A 21,699-nucleotide genomic window follows, 5' to 3' on the forward strand; every position below is an offset into this window, starting at 1 on the left:
ATGATATATATGTTTTATTTGCCACCTGACTTATTTCCAAAGTGAGAGCCATGCTTTAAGCACTATGACTCGAATGCGTGATGCCACACTGATGAGCCGCCAACACCTAAGATGTATTGTACTTGGTGTACAGGTGGAAAGATCAATAATAATAATAATAATAATAATGTCTGTTCTGTAGCCATGTAAGATGATATTATTTTTTTGATGACCTATTTCTTTACTTCATGGTTTCTATGATGATGAGCATAGACATATAATATTTAAAGATGTTACATTTGTAGCGTACACACAAGATGCTACAATAATAGAGACATTCTCAGCAAACATTGCATCACTGAGGTCTTTATAGTATGTGAAGTGTGCTAAGACACGTGAAAGTGCAAAGTGGTTAACACATCTCTACCGTGGAATTCACTGGGATAATCTTGGCATACCTTATAAAGATATGGTGACTGTACTTAAATTATTCGATCACACAGATACCACCATCTACGTAAAGGGGAAGGAGAAGATCTCATGGATGTGTTGAAAATTTAAGTTTGCTGCTATTCAAGACCTGGAACTCTACAGGTGTCCTTCTCTCCATCGACTGTTTATGAAAATGTAAAATTACTTTTAAGTTGGATAAGAAATAAATGAATTTTTACCTCACAACCTTTCTGTTGTTTTTTCTCAACCCTGTTCCCGCCTTGTCAGTGTACAATTTTTTTTAACCACATGTATGTCTGTGATTTTCTTCAAGCACAGGAGATATAATTTTAGAGATGTGTGCTATATATCTTTGGAAGCAGACATTGCCACGTGCCTCCTGCTCCCATAATCCAATTTGTGCTCCATGATAGGCGTAATTCCATGTAACCATTCTATATATTTTGTTATCCTCCATCTTAAATTTCACCTCCTTAATAGCACTCATCTTCATCAAAACTAATGTCACTTGAGACATGCAAAGCCTTTTTACATACATAATGGAATAGGGGATAGGTTTTTTTTTTAAATAACATCAACAAAAAAAAAATGGTGACGATTTTCTTTTCCTTGGTTTATTCAGTTCACACAGATACAATATACACTCCTGGAAATTGAAATAAGAACACCGTGAATTCATTGTCCCAGGAAGGGGAAACTTTATTGACACATTCCTGGGGTCAGATACATCACATGATCACACTGACAGAACCACAGGCACATAGACACAGGCAACAGAGCATGCACAATGTCGGCACTAGTACAGTGTATATCCACCTTTCGCAGCAATGCAGGCTGCTATTCTCCCATGGAGACGATCGTAGAGATGCTGGATGTAGTCCTGTGGAACGGCTTGCCATGCCATTTCCACCTGGCGCCTCAGTTGGACCAGCGTTCGTGCTGGACGTGCAGACCGCGTGAGACGACGCTTCATCCAGTCCCAAACATGCTCAATGGGGGACAGATCCGGAGATCTTGCTGGCCAGGGTAGTTGACTTACACCTTCTAGAGCACGTTGGGTGGCACGGGATACATGCGGACGTGCATTGTCCTGTTGGAACAGCAAGTTCCCTTGCCGGTCTAGGAATGGTAGAACGATGGGTTCGATGACGGTTTGGATGTACCGTGCACTATTCAGTGTCCCCTCGACGATCACCAGTGGTGTACGGCCAGTGTAGGAGATCGCTCCCCACACCATGATGCCGGGTGTTGGCCCTGTGTGCCTCGGTCGTATGCAGTCCTGATTGTGGCGCTCACCTGCACGGCGCCAAACACGCATATGACCATCATTGGCACCAAGGCAGAAGCGACTCTCATCGCTGAAGACGACACGTCTCCATTCGTCCCTCCATTCACGCCTGTCGCGACACCACTGGAGGCGGGCTGCACGATGTTGGGGCGTGAGCGGAAGACGGCCTAACGGTGTGCGGGACCGTAGCCCAGCTTCATGGAGACGGTTGCGAATGGTCCTCGCCGATACCCCAGGAGCAACAGTGTCCCTAATTTGCTGGGAAGTGGCGGTGCGGTCCCCTACGGCACTGCGTAGGATCCTACGGTCTTGGCGTGCATCCGTGCGTCGCTGCGGTCTGGTCCCAGGTCGACGGGCACGTGCACCTTCCGCCGACCACTGGAGACAACATCGATGTACTGTGGAGACCTCACGCCCCACGTGTTGAGCAATTCGGCGGTACGTCCACCCGGCCTCCCGCATGCCCACTATACGCCCTCGCTCAAAGTCCGTCAACTGCACATACGGTTCACGTCCACGCTGTCGCGGCATGCTACCAGTGTTAAAGACTGCGATGGAGCTCCGTATGCCACGGCAAACTGGCTGACGCTGACGGCGGCGGTGCACAAATGCTGCGCAGCTAGCGCCATTCGACGGCCAACACCGCGGTTCCTGGTGTGTCCGCTGTGCCGTGCGTGTGATCATTGCTTGTACAGCCCTCTCGCAGTGTCCGGAGCAAGTATGGTGGGTCTGACACACCGGTGTCAATGTGTTCTTTTTTCCATTTCCAGGAGTGTAGTTCTTGAGGTACAATATAATTCTTGAGGTACAGTATAGTTTCTGAGGTACAAATTGACTCTGCTATTACAATGCAGAAATACTTTTAACTTACAAACTACAACAGTAACACTGGTAGGAATTTTTTTTATATAAATCTACACTAAAAACTAATGCAGAGATACTTTTTCTACAACTACAACTAAATTCCACAGCCCCAGTAGCATAGCATTTACAATAATTCTGATGGACTGCGCATGCTTAGAATCTAATTTCAACTGTCCACAATGTCAAAGGCTTTTACACCAACAATTCTCTATACACTTAAAACTATTCTGACTCGGATGGATATATATATATGAACAAATAAATCAGTATATAAATATTTTTTTCTGTTTATGCTTTTTTAACATTTTTTGTTTTGTTTATGGTTTTTCTTTCTTTCACACACATGGTGTGCATACGTACGTATATACATGTGTACAAAGTACACAAAAATTACTTACACTATGATAAAAGGATCATGTTACTACTCTGCACTCTCTCTCTCTCTCTCTCTCTCTCTCTCTCTCTCACTCACTCACTCAATCTGAGTCCCCCACCCCTTCTCTCATTACAAGTGAGTAGTGTGAGTATGGGAGAGTTTCAATCCCATCATTACAAATGACCCTTTTATCATCATGAGGCGACAGACCGGTTTTAGACTGCAACACAGTGTATAACTCATGTCCTGTTGTTCGAATACTGGTCTGCCATACCATATGTGGTGGTTGTGGGTCAGCACCACGAACACCGCCGGCTGGAGTGGCCAAGCAGTTCTAGGCACTACAGTCTGGAACTGCGAGACTCCTATGGTCATAGGTTCGAATCCTGCCTCGGGCATGGATGTGTGTGATGTCCTTAGGTTAGTTAGGTTTAAGTAGTTCTAAGTTCTAGGGGACTGATGACCTCAGAAGTTGAGTCCCATGGTGCTCAGAGCCATTTTTTGAACCACAAACACCACTGCACAGGCACTGCAAATAGTCGTCCATAGAGAGGGCTCTCGATGCCATATGACGCATAACCTTAGCTCACCTCTGAGTGGCACCTTCCAATGTGCGATATGCATACATTTTTGAGTGTAGACCTACAAACTGCACAATTGGCAATCCATTCACCTTGTCCTTCATAAGACCAATAACCTTCTTGTTCTGTGGAATAATACCATAAGGATAATCGGTCTTGTATGAGTATATGTCGAATTCATTAACATGACACCTAATTAGTTCATAATTATCACAGTTCTTCACCCAATAGATCAAGCTATCTGTATCCATATAAAGTAATTTAGGATCTGCGAAATGAGTTTTCATAAACTCATAATGAAAGCGGTACATACGGAGTTTGGATAGGTCTAGTATGCACATCCCTACATAAATAAGTTTCGTAAGCTCTAGTGCAGTCTTTGCCATCTCCACAGCAACAGAATTCTTATTGAATATGGTGACCCACTTAAAATTTGGTCTGGCAATGCATTTTCTTACACCATAACGCCCATCCCATTCGGTTCTAATCAAAATTTTACGTCGTTCCCTCAAATTGTCCATTATTGTACCGAAAATTGAGTTACTCATTAATTTATAAAAATCTTTCTCAAAGTCGCACATCACGGAAGCTCCCTGTCTCGTATATACTCAATTTACTCCTACAGCTATGGGGGCTGCTTGAAGGAGATAGCCCGGGTGATTCTAACCACCTCCATACCCAAACTGAGACACTGCTGGGGATTACGATAATGAATTATGTATCTCCACTTATCCCCCAGTGTTGTCATCAGTTTTGGCATGGAGCCTCCTTGCGGAACTTGTTGCTCTGGACACAGCAGTAAATCGGCGCGAGCATCATGCAAACTAATAGGGCATGTGAGTTCTGCCTCTACCATGTATGCTACGTCAGAATCAGCTGCCATACCCCCATGATTTTTCCACCTAATCCTTCCATTCGTCTTCGAACACCCACCGAAACACACCAATCGGCAATGCTGCATGGTGTGCCCGTATAAGTTATTTACATCCAGGTACGTAATGTAGCTCGAGTCAAGGAATGCATTGAACCTGTCACCCAGCCACGGGTTATTTGCCTTCGTATGCCTATGGACACATTGGCGAAGTCCCCCACAGATTCCTTGCTCAAATAAAAGAGGTATGTCAGCATCAGTAAATAGTTCAATGATGCACTTCTTTTTCTTGAGCATTGTGTCCCAAGACAACCCAGGTGCCATGTAATAAAAGGTGGGATCCAGAAAATATGTGGTCATGCATAGACTCCGAAATTTCTCTAAAATGTCCACAAGCAAGTGCATGTCTTTGTCCATGTAAAGCCGTACATACTCTCCTAAAGTGCAAATATTGAATTCCTGCCAGACATTCATGGCATGCTCATACTCTACATCCGACTCTGCATCCATTATAGCACCGGCTTGTAAGTTTGCTGGACAACGCAGTTATGTCGGGTAGCCTGGTTTCGTTGAGTTTCTCCATACTATTCACATACTTATGTGGGAAAAACTCCTTCCTAGTAACAATTTGAAAATTTTCCTCTTCAGGAAATGCAGCCCAAGTGATATGCATATCCCCCCAAGGTAGAGTTTCAACGAGTTTCTGTAGTGGCGCCTGCATAAAAGGTAGCATATTAAGGAAGTGGAGCGTAATTCTTGGCGTCATTCATTTGGAGAATGACATGTATTTCTCCAGGCTCTCAAGCAGGACACTGACCTGATCCTTCTACAAACCGAAATCAGCCAAATGTTCAACTAGAAAGTGAGCATAATACCCACTTAAATTGTATAAGAAACCGGGTATGTGTCTTGGTAGCTGGTACTTCAAATTGCACGCATTGTGAGTTGCACCATGGAATTTCCCCATAAGATGACAGTGGACCCTACAAGGAGTTTCCAATTTTCTGTCTAATTGCAGCCCACAAATATGACAATCAGTCACGTTTTTATACAAATCTTCATTCTCCTTCGATCTGGTCATGGGCACGTTGCAGCTATAAAGCTTATCAACCTCCCATGAAAATTTTTCGTGTTCTCGATCCTCGTGTACGAGATTCGCTCCTCAAAAGCGTCTGGAATCACCGAGTACTCTATCTGCAGTATGGTGTCACTGACCTGAAGTCCTTCACTAAAAGGATGGGAGAAGGAACTACCACACGCCATTGGGTCTTCTCTATTACTAATACTACAACTACAACAAGTCGATGGAGTTGGCGAGGTGGACAGGGGTATGTGCTGTGCCTCAAGTAATCGGCGAGGATGTGACGGCGGGGGAGGAGACTCTGTGGAACCGGGCTGCTGTGAGGAGCTTGGTTGCTGCAGCCCTGACCCGCTAGCCTGAGGGAGGGTGGCCCATGGACGCCAGAGCGATGCTGTGGCGACCGCAGCCAGGGCAGAGTCGGGGCTGAGGGTAGAAGCGGCGGTGGTGGCGGCCGCTTCCTGCATGGCGACTAGCGGCGCTCTTGCCGGCGAAGCACGCCTCACAGGACCTCATTTAGATGTTACAGTCTTCGCCACCCCCAGTACCCAAGCCACAGCGTATTGTGACAATTGTTCCCCTGACTCGACCACTGAAGAATAATGAAAAAATATTAAATACAACGTTCTAGACATCGCCAGCTGTCGCTACTGCTGCAAGGGAAGAAAGCATACTGATTATTTGTAAGTATTTGTAAGAGTGAGTATATGTATTACCTGTTTCGCTCTGGCTCCTTGACATCCACCCACTGTGCCATTTCACCTTCACCTGAAATGGGGAGGGCCCATCGATTCATTCCCCCTATGTCACCTGCAACGTAATGATCTAATAATAACACACACAAACTATGGGGAAACTCTCTCTCTCTCTCTCTCTCTCTCTCTCTATATATATATATATATATATATATATATCAGCAAATCATCTACAACAACAAAGAGTATACACTATATTACATACACTCCTGGAAATTGAAATAAGAACACCGTGAATTCATTGTCCCAGGAAGGGGAAACTTTATTGACACATTCCTGGGGTCAGATACATCACATGATCACACTGACAGAACCACAGGCACATAGACACAGGCAACAGAGCATGCACAATGTCGGCACTAGTACAGTGTATATCCACCTTTCGCAGCAATGCAGCAGGCTGCTATTCTCCCATGGAGACGATCGTAGAGATGCTGGATGTAGTCCTGTGGAACGGCTTGCCATGCCATTTCCACCTGGCGCCTCAGTTGGACCAGCGTTCGTGCTGGACGTGCAGACCGCGTGAGACGACGCTTCATCCAGTCCCAAACATGCTCAATGGGGGACAGATCCGGAGATCTTGCTGGCCAGGGTAGTTGACTTACACCTTCTAGAGCACGTTGGGTGGCACGGGATACATGCGGACATGCATTGTCCTGTTGGAACAGCACGTTCCCTTGCCGGTCTAGGAATGGTAGAACGATGGGTTCGATGACGGTTTGGATGTACCGTGCACTATTCAGTGTCCCCTCGACGATCACCAGTGGTGTACGGCCAGTGTAGGAGATCGCTCCCCACACCATGATGCCGGGTGTTGGCCCTGTGTGCCTCGGTCGTATGCAGTCCTGATTGTGGCGCTCACCTACACGGCGCCAAACACGCATACGACCATCATTGGCACCAAGGCAGAAGCGACTCTCATCGCTGAAGACGACACGTCTCCATTCGTCCCTCCATTCACGCCTGTCGCGACACCACTGGAGGCGGGCTGCACGATGTTGGGGCGTGAGCGGAAGACGGCCTAACGGTGTGCGGGACCGTAGCCCAGCTTCATGGAGACGGTTGCGAATGGTCCTCGCCGATACCCCAGGAGCAACAGTGTCCCTAATTTGCTGGGAAGTGGCGGTGCGGTCCCCTACGGCACTGCGTAGGATCCTACGGTCTTGGCGTGCATCCGTGCGTCGCTGCGGTCCGGTCCCAGGTCGACGGGCACGTGCACCTTCCGCCGACCACTGGAGACAACATCGATGTACTGTGGAGACCTCACGCCCCACGTGTTGAGCAATTCGGCGGTACGTCCACCCGGCCTCCCGCATGCCCACTATACGCCCTCGCTCAAAGTCCGTCAACTGCACATACGGTTCACGTCCACGCTGTCGCGGCATGCTACCAGTGTTAAAGACTGCGATGGAGCTCCGTATGCCACGGCAAACTGGCTGACACTGACGGCGGCGGTGCACAAATGCTGCGCAGCTAGCGCCATTCGACGGCCAACACCGCGGTTCCTGGTGTGTCCGCTGTGCCGTGCGTGTGATCATTGCTTGTACAGCCCTCTCGCAGTGTCCGGAGCAAGTATGGTGGGTCTGACACACCGGTGTCAATGTGTTCTTTTTTCCATTTCCAGGAGTGTATATGATGCAGCTTAATTATGTATACACAGTACTATACGAAATTCCTAGTGAAAAGAAGAACGTTTTATGGTTTTTGATCCTCGAAATCATCTACAACACCAGCTACAACATATTATGTAAACGATGAATTTTTTTAGAAATAAACTATAATAGACAACATATACTGCAGGAATAAGAAATTATCGGTGAAACAGTAAGATTTATAGATTTTGGTCCCTCTAAATCATCTACAACAACATCAGTCTCGTTGGTCGCAACACATTACGTATTTGATGAAAGATGTGTGTACTGCTTATGATGATATTGCTGATGCTGCTGCAGTTCATTCCACTGCTGCTGCTGGTGCAGCTGCAGCCACTGCTGTTGTTCCAGTTGCTTCTGGTGGTGCTGTTGCAACCCCTGTTGTTACTGCCACTGCTGCTGCTGTTGCCCCTCAGCTTCATCAATTACCCGCTGGATATATGCTGAAACAATAAGACATGTATTCAATACCAAATTCTCAGTGAAAAAGAAAGTTACCATTGTCGATTTTGATCTCTCTCAAAACCATCTACGGACTCACTGGTCACGCCAGTACTACCAAGATGGTATATATACTTAACAATGCTGCCAATGCTGCTGCTGCTGATTGACCAGCTGGTGCCACTGTGTCTGCTGTTGGACGATAGGATTCATACCATCGACGCTTTGGTGATGGTGGATATGCGCTGAAACAATAACAAGAAGAAATGGATTAAATACTATGAAATTCTTAGGGGAAGAGAAAAGTGACAGTTACCGATTTGAATATATACCTACCAGGTAATTCTCCTCCATGCTCTAACGGTCTCTGCCATTTGCCGACACTGGCACTAGCGACGGTGCTTGATGCCCCTGCTGAATGTTTCAGTTTTATACCTAAACTGGTAACACGCATGCAAGAAAGGAGCAAACTGATGCGCACAAGCAAGAACAAGACGATTGACTTCACTCTACGGTGGTTGAAGAAAGCTTATACCCTCTTCCCCATCAACCCTCTACTTGCCTCAGGGGGCCAATACGAACGCAGCATTCTACCCCACCAGCAGGTAAATGCTTGTCTGAGCGCACTGGACAGGTCGACGCCAGTCTGACCACGCTGGACAAGTCTGTGCCAGTCTGTGAGCACTGCTGGTTGTGTAATTTTCGCTATTCGACAAAACCAAACATAAGATTTCGCGATAAATTTACGTTCAGCATCGTATGTATCTAGAGCTGCCACAATTTCTGGCTGGCAAACCGGAACATGTCTCTCAAATTGAAAATCGGGGGAAAGTGGGCTACTTCTCTTAAGGTTAAATAGATTGGAAGAAAAGCTGCTTTTTGTTTGACACTGTTGGGCGCTAAGAATTATTTCGCAATTGCTGTCGATTTTGTTACATCTAACTTCACTCCTTTTTGCGGCTTCAGAAATATAAAACGGTTTGGAGCTTAGCATGAAAGTATAGTTCTCTGATTGCAAGGACATAATGATGTTTAATGGCATGACAGCACATTGCTAATTTCGCTGCTGCTACTAATTGCCCCTGTTTGAATGAAATTAAAAGAAAGTAACTGTCCAATTCTTTAAGGGCTTTCAGAGTGAATGTTTGATTTGTGCTTTACTTCAGCTAAATGATGCTTAATATCTGCTATTTCCCCATCTGCATTCTGCTTCGTAGTCACGCCTCCCTCGTTTTCTTGGAATGAAAACCACCTTTTACACACTTTGAGTTCACTTGAACCAGCCAAACACGCTATTCACAAATAAACTGCTACACGACACAGAAAACAGAGGATCATGTTACTGTAAAGCTTAAACTAAAGTGAAATAAGGGACGCTGATGGCAACTGATCAGTATGGCATCATGCACTAGAGCCACATTGCTTGAAGTGTGGCTCTAATGTTGGAAATAAGTCAGGTGGCAAATAAAATACATATGAAACTTCCTGGCAGATTAAAACTGTGCGCCCGACCGAGACTCGAACTCGGGACCTTTGCCTTTCGCAGGCAAGTGCTCTACCATCTGAGCTACCGAAGCACGACTCATGCCCGGAACTCACAGCTTTACACTCCGCTTCAGAGTGAAAATCTCATTCTGGAAACATCCCCCAGGCTGTGGCTAAGCCATGTCTCCGCAATATCCTTTCTTCAGGAGTGCTAGTTCTGCAAGGTTTGCAGGAGAGCTTCTGTAAAGTTTGGAAGGTAGGAGACGAGGTACTGGCAGAAGTAAAGCTGTGAGTACCGTGCGTGAGTCGTGCTTCGGTAGCTCAGATGGTAGAGCACTTGCCCACGAAAGGCAAAGGTCCTGAGTTCGAGTCTCAGTCGGGCACACAGTTTTAATCTGTCAGAAAGTTTCATATCAGCGCACACTCCGCTGCAGAGTGAAAATCTCATTCTGGAAACATCCCCCAGGCTGTGGCTAAGCCATGTCTCCGCAATATCCTTTCTTTCAGGAGTGCTAGTTCTCCAAGGTTCGCAGGAGAGCTTCTGTAAAGTTTGGAAGGTAGGAGACAAGGTACTGGCATAAGTATAGCTGTGAGTACCGTGCGTGAGTCGTGCTTCGGTAGCTCAGATGGTAGAGCACTTGCCCGCGAAAGGCAAAGGTCCCGAGTTCGAGTCTCGGTCGGGCACACAGTTTTAATCTGCCAGGAAGTTTCATATCAGTGCACACTCCGCTGCAGAGTGAAAATCTCATTCTGGAAATAAAATACATGTGACATAGTAGTGGTACAAGTTGTGTAGGGAACATGTAGTAATCAAATTAGTTAAGTGCCTGTCAATCAGAAGATAGGATCCTTTTAGCAGAGCAATAGGTTAAGGACCTGTCAATCAAAGGAGAACAATAGGTTTGCCCCTGAGTGCATACCTACCCCTGATGTAGGCAACACACACTATCAAAATGCGCTCATACCCACCTTGTCCCCCTACTGACACCCCCAAAAAAACATACGTTTTTCGCATTAGGTGCATTGTGCTGCCACCTACTGCCAGGTACTCCACACCAGCGACCTCAGGAGTCATTAGACAGTGTGAGAGAGTAGAATGGGGAGCGCCTGGAACTCACTGACTTCAAATGTGGTCAGGTGATTGGGTGTCACTTGTGCCATACGTCTGTGTGTGAGACTTCCACACTCCTAAACATCCCTATGTCCACTGTTTCCGATGTGATAATGAAGTGGGAATGTGAAGGAACACGTACAGCACAAAAGCGTACAGATCGACCTCATCTGTTGACTGCCAGAGACTGCCAACAGTTGAAGAAGGTCTTAATGTGTAATAGCACACATCTACCCAGACCATCAAACAGGAATTCCAAACTGCATCAGGATCCACTGCAAGTACTATGACAGTTAGGATTTCATGATCGATTGGCTGCTCATGAGCCACACACCACGCCGCTAAATGCGAAACAACGCCTCACTTGTTGTAAGGAGCATAAACATTGGACTATTGAACAGTGGAAAAACGTTGTATGGAGTGACGAATGTGGCAATCCGATGGCAGGGTGTGGGTATGGTGAATGCCTGGTGAAGTCGTCTGCCATTGTGTGCCAACACTAAAATTCAGAGGTGGCGTGTTATGGTATGGTCCTGTTTCTCTTGGTAGGGGCTTTCATTCCTTGTTGTTTTGCATGGCACTAGTGTTATGGTATGGTCCTGTTTCTCTTGGAAAGGGCTTTCATTCCTTGTTGTTTTGCATGGCACTATCACAACACAGGCCTACATTGATGTTTTAAGCACCTTCTTGCTCCTCACTATTCAAGAGCAATTTGGGGATGGCAATTGCATGTTTCAACATGACTGAGCACCAGTTCATAAGGCATGGCCTTTGGCAGAGTGGTTACACGACAATAACATCCCTGTAATGGACTGGCCTGCACACAGTCCTGACCTGCATTCTATAGAACACCTCTCTCCAGTGCAGCACTCCGTGAAGAATGAGCTGCCATTTCCCAAGACTCTTTCCAGCACCTGATTGAATGTAAGCCTGCGAGGTTGGAAGCTGCCATCAAGGCTAAGGGTGGGCCAACACCGTATTGAATTCCAGCATTACCGATGGAGGGCGCCACGAACTTGTAAATCGTTTTCAGACAAGTGTCTGGATACTTTTGATCACATAGTGTATCAAAGAGTTGTTGTCACCTGATACTTTGTCTGACAGGAAGTAACTGGAGAGGTGTAGGGTGTTGGGAGGTTGCTTCTTCCAGCATCCTCTGTTGGTGGTATTGTGAGCTAACTCAGTCAGTATCTGCACAGAGTAGCTGCTTCCACTGACCTGGTGCAGAAGGTGTGCTTTTGGGAACGAAACAGGAAGTGAGTCTGGTATCTAAATTCAAAAGAACCCAACAACTGGTATTATGCATTCCATAAGAGGCAACTGGCACCTCCCAGTCCAGTGCTCAAGACGCAAATGATTGCCAGTGGTCCAACACGTGTGGTGCAGTGTGGCACACATGAAGGCACAATGCCTCTGCCAGTGTGGTTCTCAATATGCCTGAAGTCGGCAGATGACATGATCAGAAGATATTTTTCGCCAGATATTTGTTGCAATGAGTGTTTTAAGTGAGCTTTTTCTCATCAGATTGCGATATTACACACAGTTAATCAATTTGATGAGATATTTCCTGGCAAATGTTTAAATGAGGTGTAGTGATCAATCAAAAATGCCTCAAGATATCAGGGAACCCATGGGTTGTGGGATCTATTCAGTATAGATTTTGACCTTACTGCACCAGTATCCGCCAGTAGCATGTGAGGTGATCCCATAAGGTGGAGTTACCACAACTGAACTATTTCCCAGCAATATTTTTATATCAAAAGTGGCACAGGGTATCCAGGAGGAGAGTAGGAGGAGTGTGGAGGAAGGAAGATTGGGTTTTATTATGTGCCATGAAATCCTTCATCTCCACCACAGACTCAGTCTTTTCCCCCAATTTCCAGGTGGGGCAGGAGAGGGGGGCTGGGGAATTTCCCAAAGGGGAGAGGTTAATTAACTGACCAATGTAATTAACAAAACAATTAATTTGATATCAAATTGAATCGGTGACTGGGATGGAAACGTGTTGGGGCTTTCCCAGAGTGGTGGGAGATGAGGAGGGGGAGAGGGATGGGTTGAGGGGTTTCTTAGAAGGATGGATTGTACCCAAGGATTCATGAATCAATTAGCATAGCAATAGGTTAAGGAACAATTTTACTCTGGATGTATGCTTGCCTCTGTATGCAACCTGCATATACAAAATGTACCAGAATCTCTTTGCCTCACTACTAACATTCACGTATATTCTTAAACATAGTTGTTCTACAACACTTTATTGGAATATGCTCAAAATCTATGCTACTAAAACACTATGTTGGAATTAGGAACCCAGTCCAGTTGCAGCTTAGGGCACAAAAATTGTATTTTTAATATTTCATGTAATTATTGACCAAATTTAAAATTTTTAAATTTTGTCATAATAAATTTTGTCATAGTTAACAGGCATAATCTTACATCAAAAGTTTAGAAATCAAGATAAGTGTTACAGTTAGAAACTGTGTGTTTGTCTGTAGACTACATAATTGGTGGTGTGCAAGTACCCTTACTTTATTCATTCATTATTAGGGAATAAGAGCACTTAGTGACTTCCAACAAACCTTAAATTCATACCATTAAGGAACTTCTTCTCACTGACATCTGCCACAATATTATGAGGGAAAAAAAGATTTTCGCTTATTTCATTTTTGCTAATCATGCAGTTGAACTTCAGCATCAGACATGACATTTTAATTTATTACTTCTGTATCACTAACTCTATTCGCCAAAACAGTATCCACATATACCACCAAATGTACCTGCAAAATTATATCGTTCTGTGATTCATAATTCAAGACATATGAAGTTGTAAACATTTACACATGTGAAAAACTAGCTTTTGCTTAAAATGGCATGCACTGCAACTTCAACTTCAGGCTTGATGTTTTAATTTATTTCTTCTTTACTACAAATTCTATTGGTGACAGACTTTGCGTAGAGTATTTATGTATATCACTGAATGTACTTGCAATATTATATCGTTGTAAAAAGCATGGTGCAAGACGTCATGGACATTGAGATACGTAAAAAATAGCTTTTGCTTAAAATGGAGCGCAAAATCCCAGTTTATATTCATCCAGTGTTACATAATGAGATGGCTTAGGGGCTTTCAACAAACTTTACGTCTAATTTAAAAACCTTTCCTAAACTTTTCCTCGCTTACATGCTTAAAGACAAGTATTTAATACATTACATCGTTTGTAAAGTAATAAGACGCTTGAAGCTGTTTTATATATGGGAGTTGGATTCTTTAAAGAATCGAAAGCGTACAGGTACTTTCATCTCTGATGACTTTTCTCACTTAAGTATGTATTGAGTTCTATCGGCTAGGAAATGGTGAATCCAACCACGTCTCATGTTCCATGAACTCTAACATCACTTCCCTGTATGCAGCTGAATCGCTTGTCAACAGCTGCGAAATGCCAACAATCTGGAGTGCATCAAAATATTCGAAGGCTTAGAAGTAAAATTGATGAATCACTTATGTGCATTGATGAATTAGTATCATCAAACCTAGTTGATGTAATCTGCCTCTCTGGACATCATTTGACCACTGGTATAGATATGTTAAACCTTACAGAATTTAAGTTAGCCTCTTACTTCTGTAGACAAAATATGGAGAAATCAGGAGTTGCCACATTTGTTAAGAACAGTTTTAAATTTAAGAATACTGACGTTGATAAATTTTGCTTAGAGCAGCACTTAGAAGCATGTGCAACAGAGACATAATTTCATAATAGGTCCTTTGTAATAGTAGCCATATACAGAGCACCTTCAGGAAATTCCAGCCTGTTTATAAACGGCCTTCAAGATTTATTATCTCATCTAAAATTAAAAGACAAAGAACTAGCGGTTGCTGGTGATTTTAATATAGATGCCATCAAAAACACTGTCAGTCAACAGTTACTGAAATCAGTTACATGTCATTCAATTTAATTTCTACTGTAAATTTCCCAGCTAGGGTATACAAATGTTCTAAGACTGCCATTAATAATATCTTTATAGACAATTCTAGGGAACTAGAAACCAGTAGTAAATGGGCTATCTGACCATGACATGGAACATCTAACATTAAATTTTGAAAATTGTCAGGGTAAAACATCTATCAGAACTGAGTACAGAAGACCAATAAAACAGTCAAAAACTAAGAAATTTAGGAGATTGCTCAAAGAAATTAATTGTATGGATGTTTAAAGCATCCAAGACACAAATGGAAATTACAAAACATTAATTAATAAAGTTAGCACCTTATCTGAAAATTGTTTTCCCCTGAATGTCACTCAAATTAAGCAGAATAAGAAACCATGGATCACACAAGGGATAAAGATATTATGTGAGACAAAAAGGAAACTCTATCTGACATGTAGGGACACCTTTGATACTAGCATTATAGCTCATTACAAAAATTAATGCAAAATATTCAAGGAGGTTATCCAGAAATCTAAACACCTGCATTATGAGGAAAAGATAAATCCATTCAGCAATCAAATAAAAACAATATGAGATATAGTTCAGTAAGAGACAGGCAGGACCAGAAATGAGGAGGAACAAAAAGCTTTAAAAATAAATGAAACCCTCTTAACAAACACATGTTGTGTTGCAAACCATTTAAACAAGTATTTTGTCTCTGTTTCTGATAGGATGGGGTTGTTTGGTTCAGTAAATAATGCTATGGAATATCTGAGAGCAGTGCACACAAGCAATATCAGTAAAATGGAATTTACACTTACTTCACCCAAAGAAATCGAATCCATCATAAATTCCTTGAAATTAAAGCATTCTAGTGGTTATGATAACATATCAACAAAGTTAATAAAAGAGTGTTCATGTGAGCTTAGTCATATCTTAAGTTATTTGTGTAATCAATCACTTACTACAGGAACATTCCTGGACTGGCTTAAATATGCTGAAGTTATACCTCTCCACAAGAAAGTGGACAAAGAAATGCCATCAAATTACTGACCGATCTCACTTTTGCCAGCTATTTAAAAAATCTTTGAAAAGGTAATGTTCAACTGTCTACTTAAGCACCGTAATGAAAATAACACACTGTCAAAGTCACAGTTTGGGATTCTTAAGGGTTCTGATATTGAGAAGGCTATTTACACTTACAGTGAAAATGTCCTTAATTCATTAGCCAACAAATTAGAGGCAACTGGCATATTCTGTGACCTGTCAAAGGCTTTTGACTGTGTGAATCACAGCATTCTTTTCAGTAAATTACAATATTATGGCATCACTGGTCGTGCTGCAAAGTGGTTTCAGTCATATCTCACTAATAGAAAACAAAGGCTGTCATTATGTAACACTTCAGCAGTAGACAATCAGACATCATCTGACTGGGAAGAAATTACATGTGGTGTTCCCCAAGGTTCCATACTAGGTCCACTACTTTTTCTTGTTTATATTAATGATCTGTCATTTGTTACATTACCAGATACCGAGATTGTCTTATTTGCAGATGATAAAAACATTGCAATAAATAGTAAATCAAATATAAATTTAGGAAGGGCAGCTAATCAAATTTTTACTGGCATTAATAAGTGGTTTGTAGACAATTCACTGTAATTAAACTTTGAAAAGACCCACTATACACAGTTCATAACTTCCAACAGATTTCCTTCTAGTGTGTGTATAAAATATGATGACATGGAAATAGGAGAAGTTGAGAGTGTAAAATTCTTGGGATTGCAACTTGATAATAAATTCAACTGGGAGCAACATACTAACGAACTGCTAAAGTGTCTAAACAAGTCTGTGTTTGCAATGTGAATTATGTCAGACATAGAAGATATAAATATAAAAAAACTGGCATATTTTGCTTAATTCCACTCCATTATGTCATATGGTATCATATTTTGGGGTAACTCCACAAACTGAGAAAAAATTTTTAGAGTACAGAAGTGTATAATGAGAGTAATGTGTAGTGTAAATCCAAGAACATCATGTCGAAACCTATTAAAAAAATTAAGCATACTACCCACAGCTTCTCAGAATATTTATTCCTTAATGAAGTTTGTTATAAATAATACATCTCTTTTTCCAACTAACTGCTTAGTACACAATATCAGTACTAGGAATAAGAACAATATACATAAAGATTTAAATTCACTTACTCTTGCCCAGAAAGGAGTCCAGTATTCAGCAGCGCATATTTTCAGTAAGTTACCAGCAACCATTAAGAGTTTAGTTTCAGACAAGGAAGAATTTAAACATAATTTAAAAGAATTTTTGGTGGCCAACTCCTTTTATTCCACCCATGAATTTCTCAACAAGTGCAGTGGACCATTTTAATGAAAATTTATTATACTTTAAATTTTTACAACACTTAGTCGTAACAGCTCAGTAACTACCTACTGTGTGAATGATGGATGTACGGAAAGCAGATGTAAGTCTTAAGTCTGTAAATAGTGGAAGTTTAATTTTAAATCTTGTACATAATTTGACTGTACTTACCTGAGGATCAGTTAATTTACTTTAATTTTTGACAATACTTTAATTTTTGACAATACTTGGTTATAATAGCCAAGTAACTAGCTACTGTGTGAATGATGGATTTAATGAAAGCAGGTGTAAGTATTAAGCCTGTAATTATTGGAAGTTTAATTTTAATTCATGTACATGTTTATTGACTAAGGATCATTAAAATTAATGAAACCCAAGTATTTCTAATAACATTTTTGTAATGTGTTTATCTGACATGTTCCACACCTAGGATGATCCCCTCTTTTGTGGGTCTATGGAATGAATAATTAATCTAATCCAATCTAAGACTCAGAGTGCTATGACATTATGTGCCAGATCATCAGTGTATATTTTGGGCGGAAATGGCTCTATCATAGTGCCATGAGGTGTGGCTGATGCTACAAACATTTCTGAAGATACCTTCTGATAAAGAATAATATGTTGATAACAACTGACAAGTAAGTCGTCACTCCAGTCTCATATTTGATCAGATATACTGTATGCAAGTATCTTGTTCACTAGGGAACAGTGAAGATCTTTTTCATATCCCCATGGTTATTCAACCTCGTGGCATCGTCCATATGGTGCGATATTTCGGAGAACTGTCTTCTGATCTTCTAGCATCCTGGTGAGTGACTTTCTTCCGCTGTGCAGCGTCAGTCTGGTTACACACCTGTTTCAAATGTCTTCCATATGAATTGGAATGCATCATTATCAACCTGGCCACCATTGCCAACTGTCTTATACATCTAGTCAATGAACAGTGCAGCTAAGTTTCATAAGATCGCTGTTTGTGTTTCTTTGGTTACTACAGAAAAGATTTTTGGCCTCCACAGTTCTGTGAGAACGGTGCCCTTTAAGATTCATTTCCGGATGTTTTGATATTCTGTTCTGTCATATAACGCGTGAATTAACATGTAGCCAAAATGTTGCACGTTTTATCACGCCATGATGCTGTCACTACTTGTGGTGTGTGGTTCAATTCCCATTCCTCCAGCTGATTATGGCTAGCTGGAGGTGTTGAGATCTGTTAGTGCTTCCTGTTGCCTTAAAGGGACGGTTCTCACAGACTGTCAATGGAATGGAATGTTAATGTCAAGGTTTCTTGGTAAGAAGATTTGATATTGACGTTGATGGGGGAAATTGTGTCATCATCTGTTAACTCTGGAAGTGAACCTATTTTCGCTGCACTCACTCATATTGTGGAAGTCGATTTCGCGTTTTTACAACTTTTTACCCTTTATTTATTGAAATATATTGTAGTGGCAAAGGCTATTTTTTAATGTCTGAAGTGTCTGAAGCAGCCAGCAACAGCTGTTTGGTCACTAATTCCCTCTTCAGTATAAACTGCAAAGAAATTTTAGCGTCTTCTGGTCGCCATCAGATCTGAGACACTGTCATCGTGAGTCAGTTCATACACTATCTGCTCAAGGCTAATTTTCTACAAAGACATTTAAACACTCTCTCTGAAGTTCTTGTGCAGGCATCTATTTTGATCACGTGCATCTCACAGAGTACAGTTTGCCCTACCGGCCAGTTCACACTGGACATCAACAAAATGGGATGACATCACCATCATATGGTTCATATTAGATAGGACGCTAATATATCAATTTGCTTTACTCAGTACTTAACAATGAAAGTTTGTTATGATAGACGATTCATACAGTGATCTGTATACTATCTGGATATACACTACTGTCTGTGACCATAGCGGTTTTTAGTGCCTCCTTGAGACTGTTTGTCCACATTGTGTGCCATCTTCCAGTCAGTGTGCAGTTTGCAAGTGGGGATGGGGGGATTTCTCCTCCTCTGTACCAATATATCTCATCCTCTGATTTTAAATTACCTATCACAACCAGGGACATTTATTTCCCATTCATTGGAGATGTAGAACCTAACATTTAATTTAAATTTATGGAGCCATACACAGAAAGTATTAATACACTACTATTATTTTAAATTTAATGTGTTTTCTCAATAATTTTGGAAAAAGGATTACATAGTTTAACAATTAGGAACATTTCAGACTGAATAGGAATTCTCATGCAGTCATTGTTGATTTAAGCTAAACTCTGAAATCCATTACCTGCTAGCTTGCGAAGCAAGTAGCATTATTAGTGAGTTAGATGCTTGGAGATTGTAAGAACTATGGAATTTCTGTATGTCTTTCAGACAAAGCAAAATTTCTTCATGACTTCAGCAATTTGCATTACTGAAAACATATGCAAGCATTGACAGTCAGGATACTAAGACTGCTGCTAAAGAAGTCAAAATATATGGTGAAACTAAAAAACAAAACAGTAATGATGACGCTTAGCGCATCTTGACGGACTGAAAACTTAGAGACGATCTAAGGTAGGAATAAGAGTAACTGTAGGCTCGAAATTAAAGTGGGAAATTGTATTGGCTTATCACATTTTCAGAATTGGCAAAAGACTAAACTTTGGACGTCTGTAAAAGAGAAAAATGTGCTAATATGCATAGTGTGTTCAAAAGTTTGTGAACTTCAGTGAAATTCGTGGAATTTGTGCACACCAAAAAACAAAATAATAATATTGATGATCATGCAAAGTGCATAACACATATGAAATCTGTAAAAATTATATGTAGCAAAGAAAAACAAAGTGTAGAAAAATGCATGGATGAAAGTGAAAAGTTGTGGGAAACGCAAAATCGAGCAAAATTAATCACAACATGTGTTCAGACCTACATGTGTTATAGAACAACAGAAATTATTATTCAAATCATATCCCACAGTAATTGAACTACAGAGGTCTAACGATTGTCAGCTGGCAATGTGTGTCATAATAATCAGTAATATCGAAATAACATTATGTTCATAAGAGAAAAAATGAAAAAGAATCTAGCTCACCTCCTTATAGAATCAGATACAAGGTTTAGTATCATAATGGATCAAAGTGCTATGATTTCCAATAAAACCTGTTTAATAATATATGTATGTTTTTCCTTTGAGGAAGTTGCTTGCAGCTATTTTTTCGATATTGTTGAACTACAACATAGGATGGTTGAAGGTATTTTCAGTACATTGCTAGCAGCCCTTGAAAGGTATAACACTGAATATGATCTACCAAAGAAAATCTTCAGGTATTGCAACAGATGGTGCATCAACAATGCTTGCACCTTACAAAGACATAGCTGCTCTTGTGCATAATCATTTACAAAATGACTTAATTGTCATACAGTATATGAATTGCAAATTGTTACTAAGAGTCTATGATGTTAGGAATGATGTGGCAGTTGTGTACCATATGAAGACTTCTTTAGATTCCTTATATTTTGTGTTTTCTCGAAATACCAGAACTTAAAGACTATTACAGAGCGTTTCACAAGAGTTATCCTCTCAACTATTACATTAGGCCTTATTTTTCATGTATGTTGGGTTACTTCTGCATTTAATGCTGTTCACACTTTTCATGAAAGTTACAGTTTCCTTGAACATCTTTTTGAAAACTGAGACACATTGGTTCCTGATCAACTCGTGAGAGATCTAAATTTGAAGGGTTGCTAAAATATCTCATGAAGTGGATGATTTAATGAAACTGGTTGATTTCTGAAATTGCAGAAGTTCTGCAAGTAATAATTCTTTATGAAAAACAGAAATTTTTCAGCCCTTAAAGCAAAACAAGAAACTGACATGGCTGTAAAAACTCTTGATACACTGAAAACAAATGACAACACGAATTAGGTTGATAGTACAAGAATTTGAGGAAAAGTGCACATTCAAAGGAGTTGTAATTAAAGAACCATTTTGTGATGAAGATAACTAATATTGGACAAATATCTTCAGTTTTTGGTAGATGATAAAAAAAAGACTTAGAAGACTTGGATTTCTTTTTGGATGTTGTTATATTAAATTAAGACACATGCCCTTCAGACAAAAATGAATGTGTGTTTTACAGTGACTTGTCAATTCCTCATTTATGTAACAAGGTCAATTTTAAATTATGTAAAAGCATGTGTGCATCACCAGTTAAAGATTTTTGTATGTATGAAAAAATCCTCAACACATTCTCACTTCTGTGAAAGAATTTCTGAAAGCAGTCGAAACTATACCTGTACCTATGGCTGAATGTGAACATGGATTTACTGCAATTAATATAACACTGACTAATCAAAGAATTCATTCCCAAATTGTAACACTTACAAACTTTTTATTACGAGAAATAGATGTTCATTGCATTGCTCTTATGCCAAAAACTTTGCAGCAAAAAAAAAACGGAAAATCCTCGAATCTTCAGGAGCAGTCTCATTCATCTCATCT

The sequence above is a fragment of the Schistocerca cancellata genome, chromosome 1, assembly GCF_023864275.1.
Source record: "Schistocerca cancellata isolate TAMUIC-IGC-003103 chromosome 1, iqSchCanc2.1, whole genome shotgun sequence".
Classification (NCBI taxonomy): Eukaryota; Metazoa; Arthropoda; class Insecta; order Orthoptera; family Acrididae; genus Schistocerca; species Schistocerca cancellata.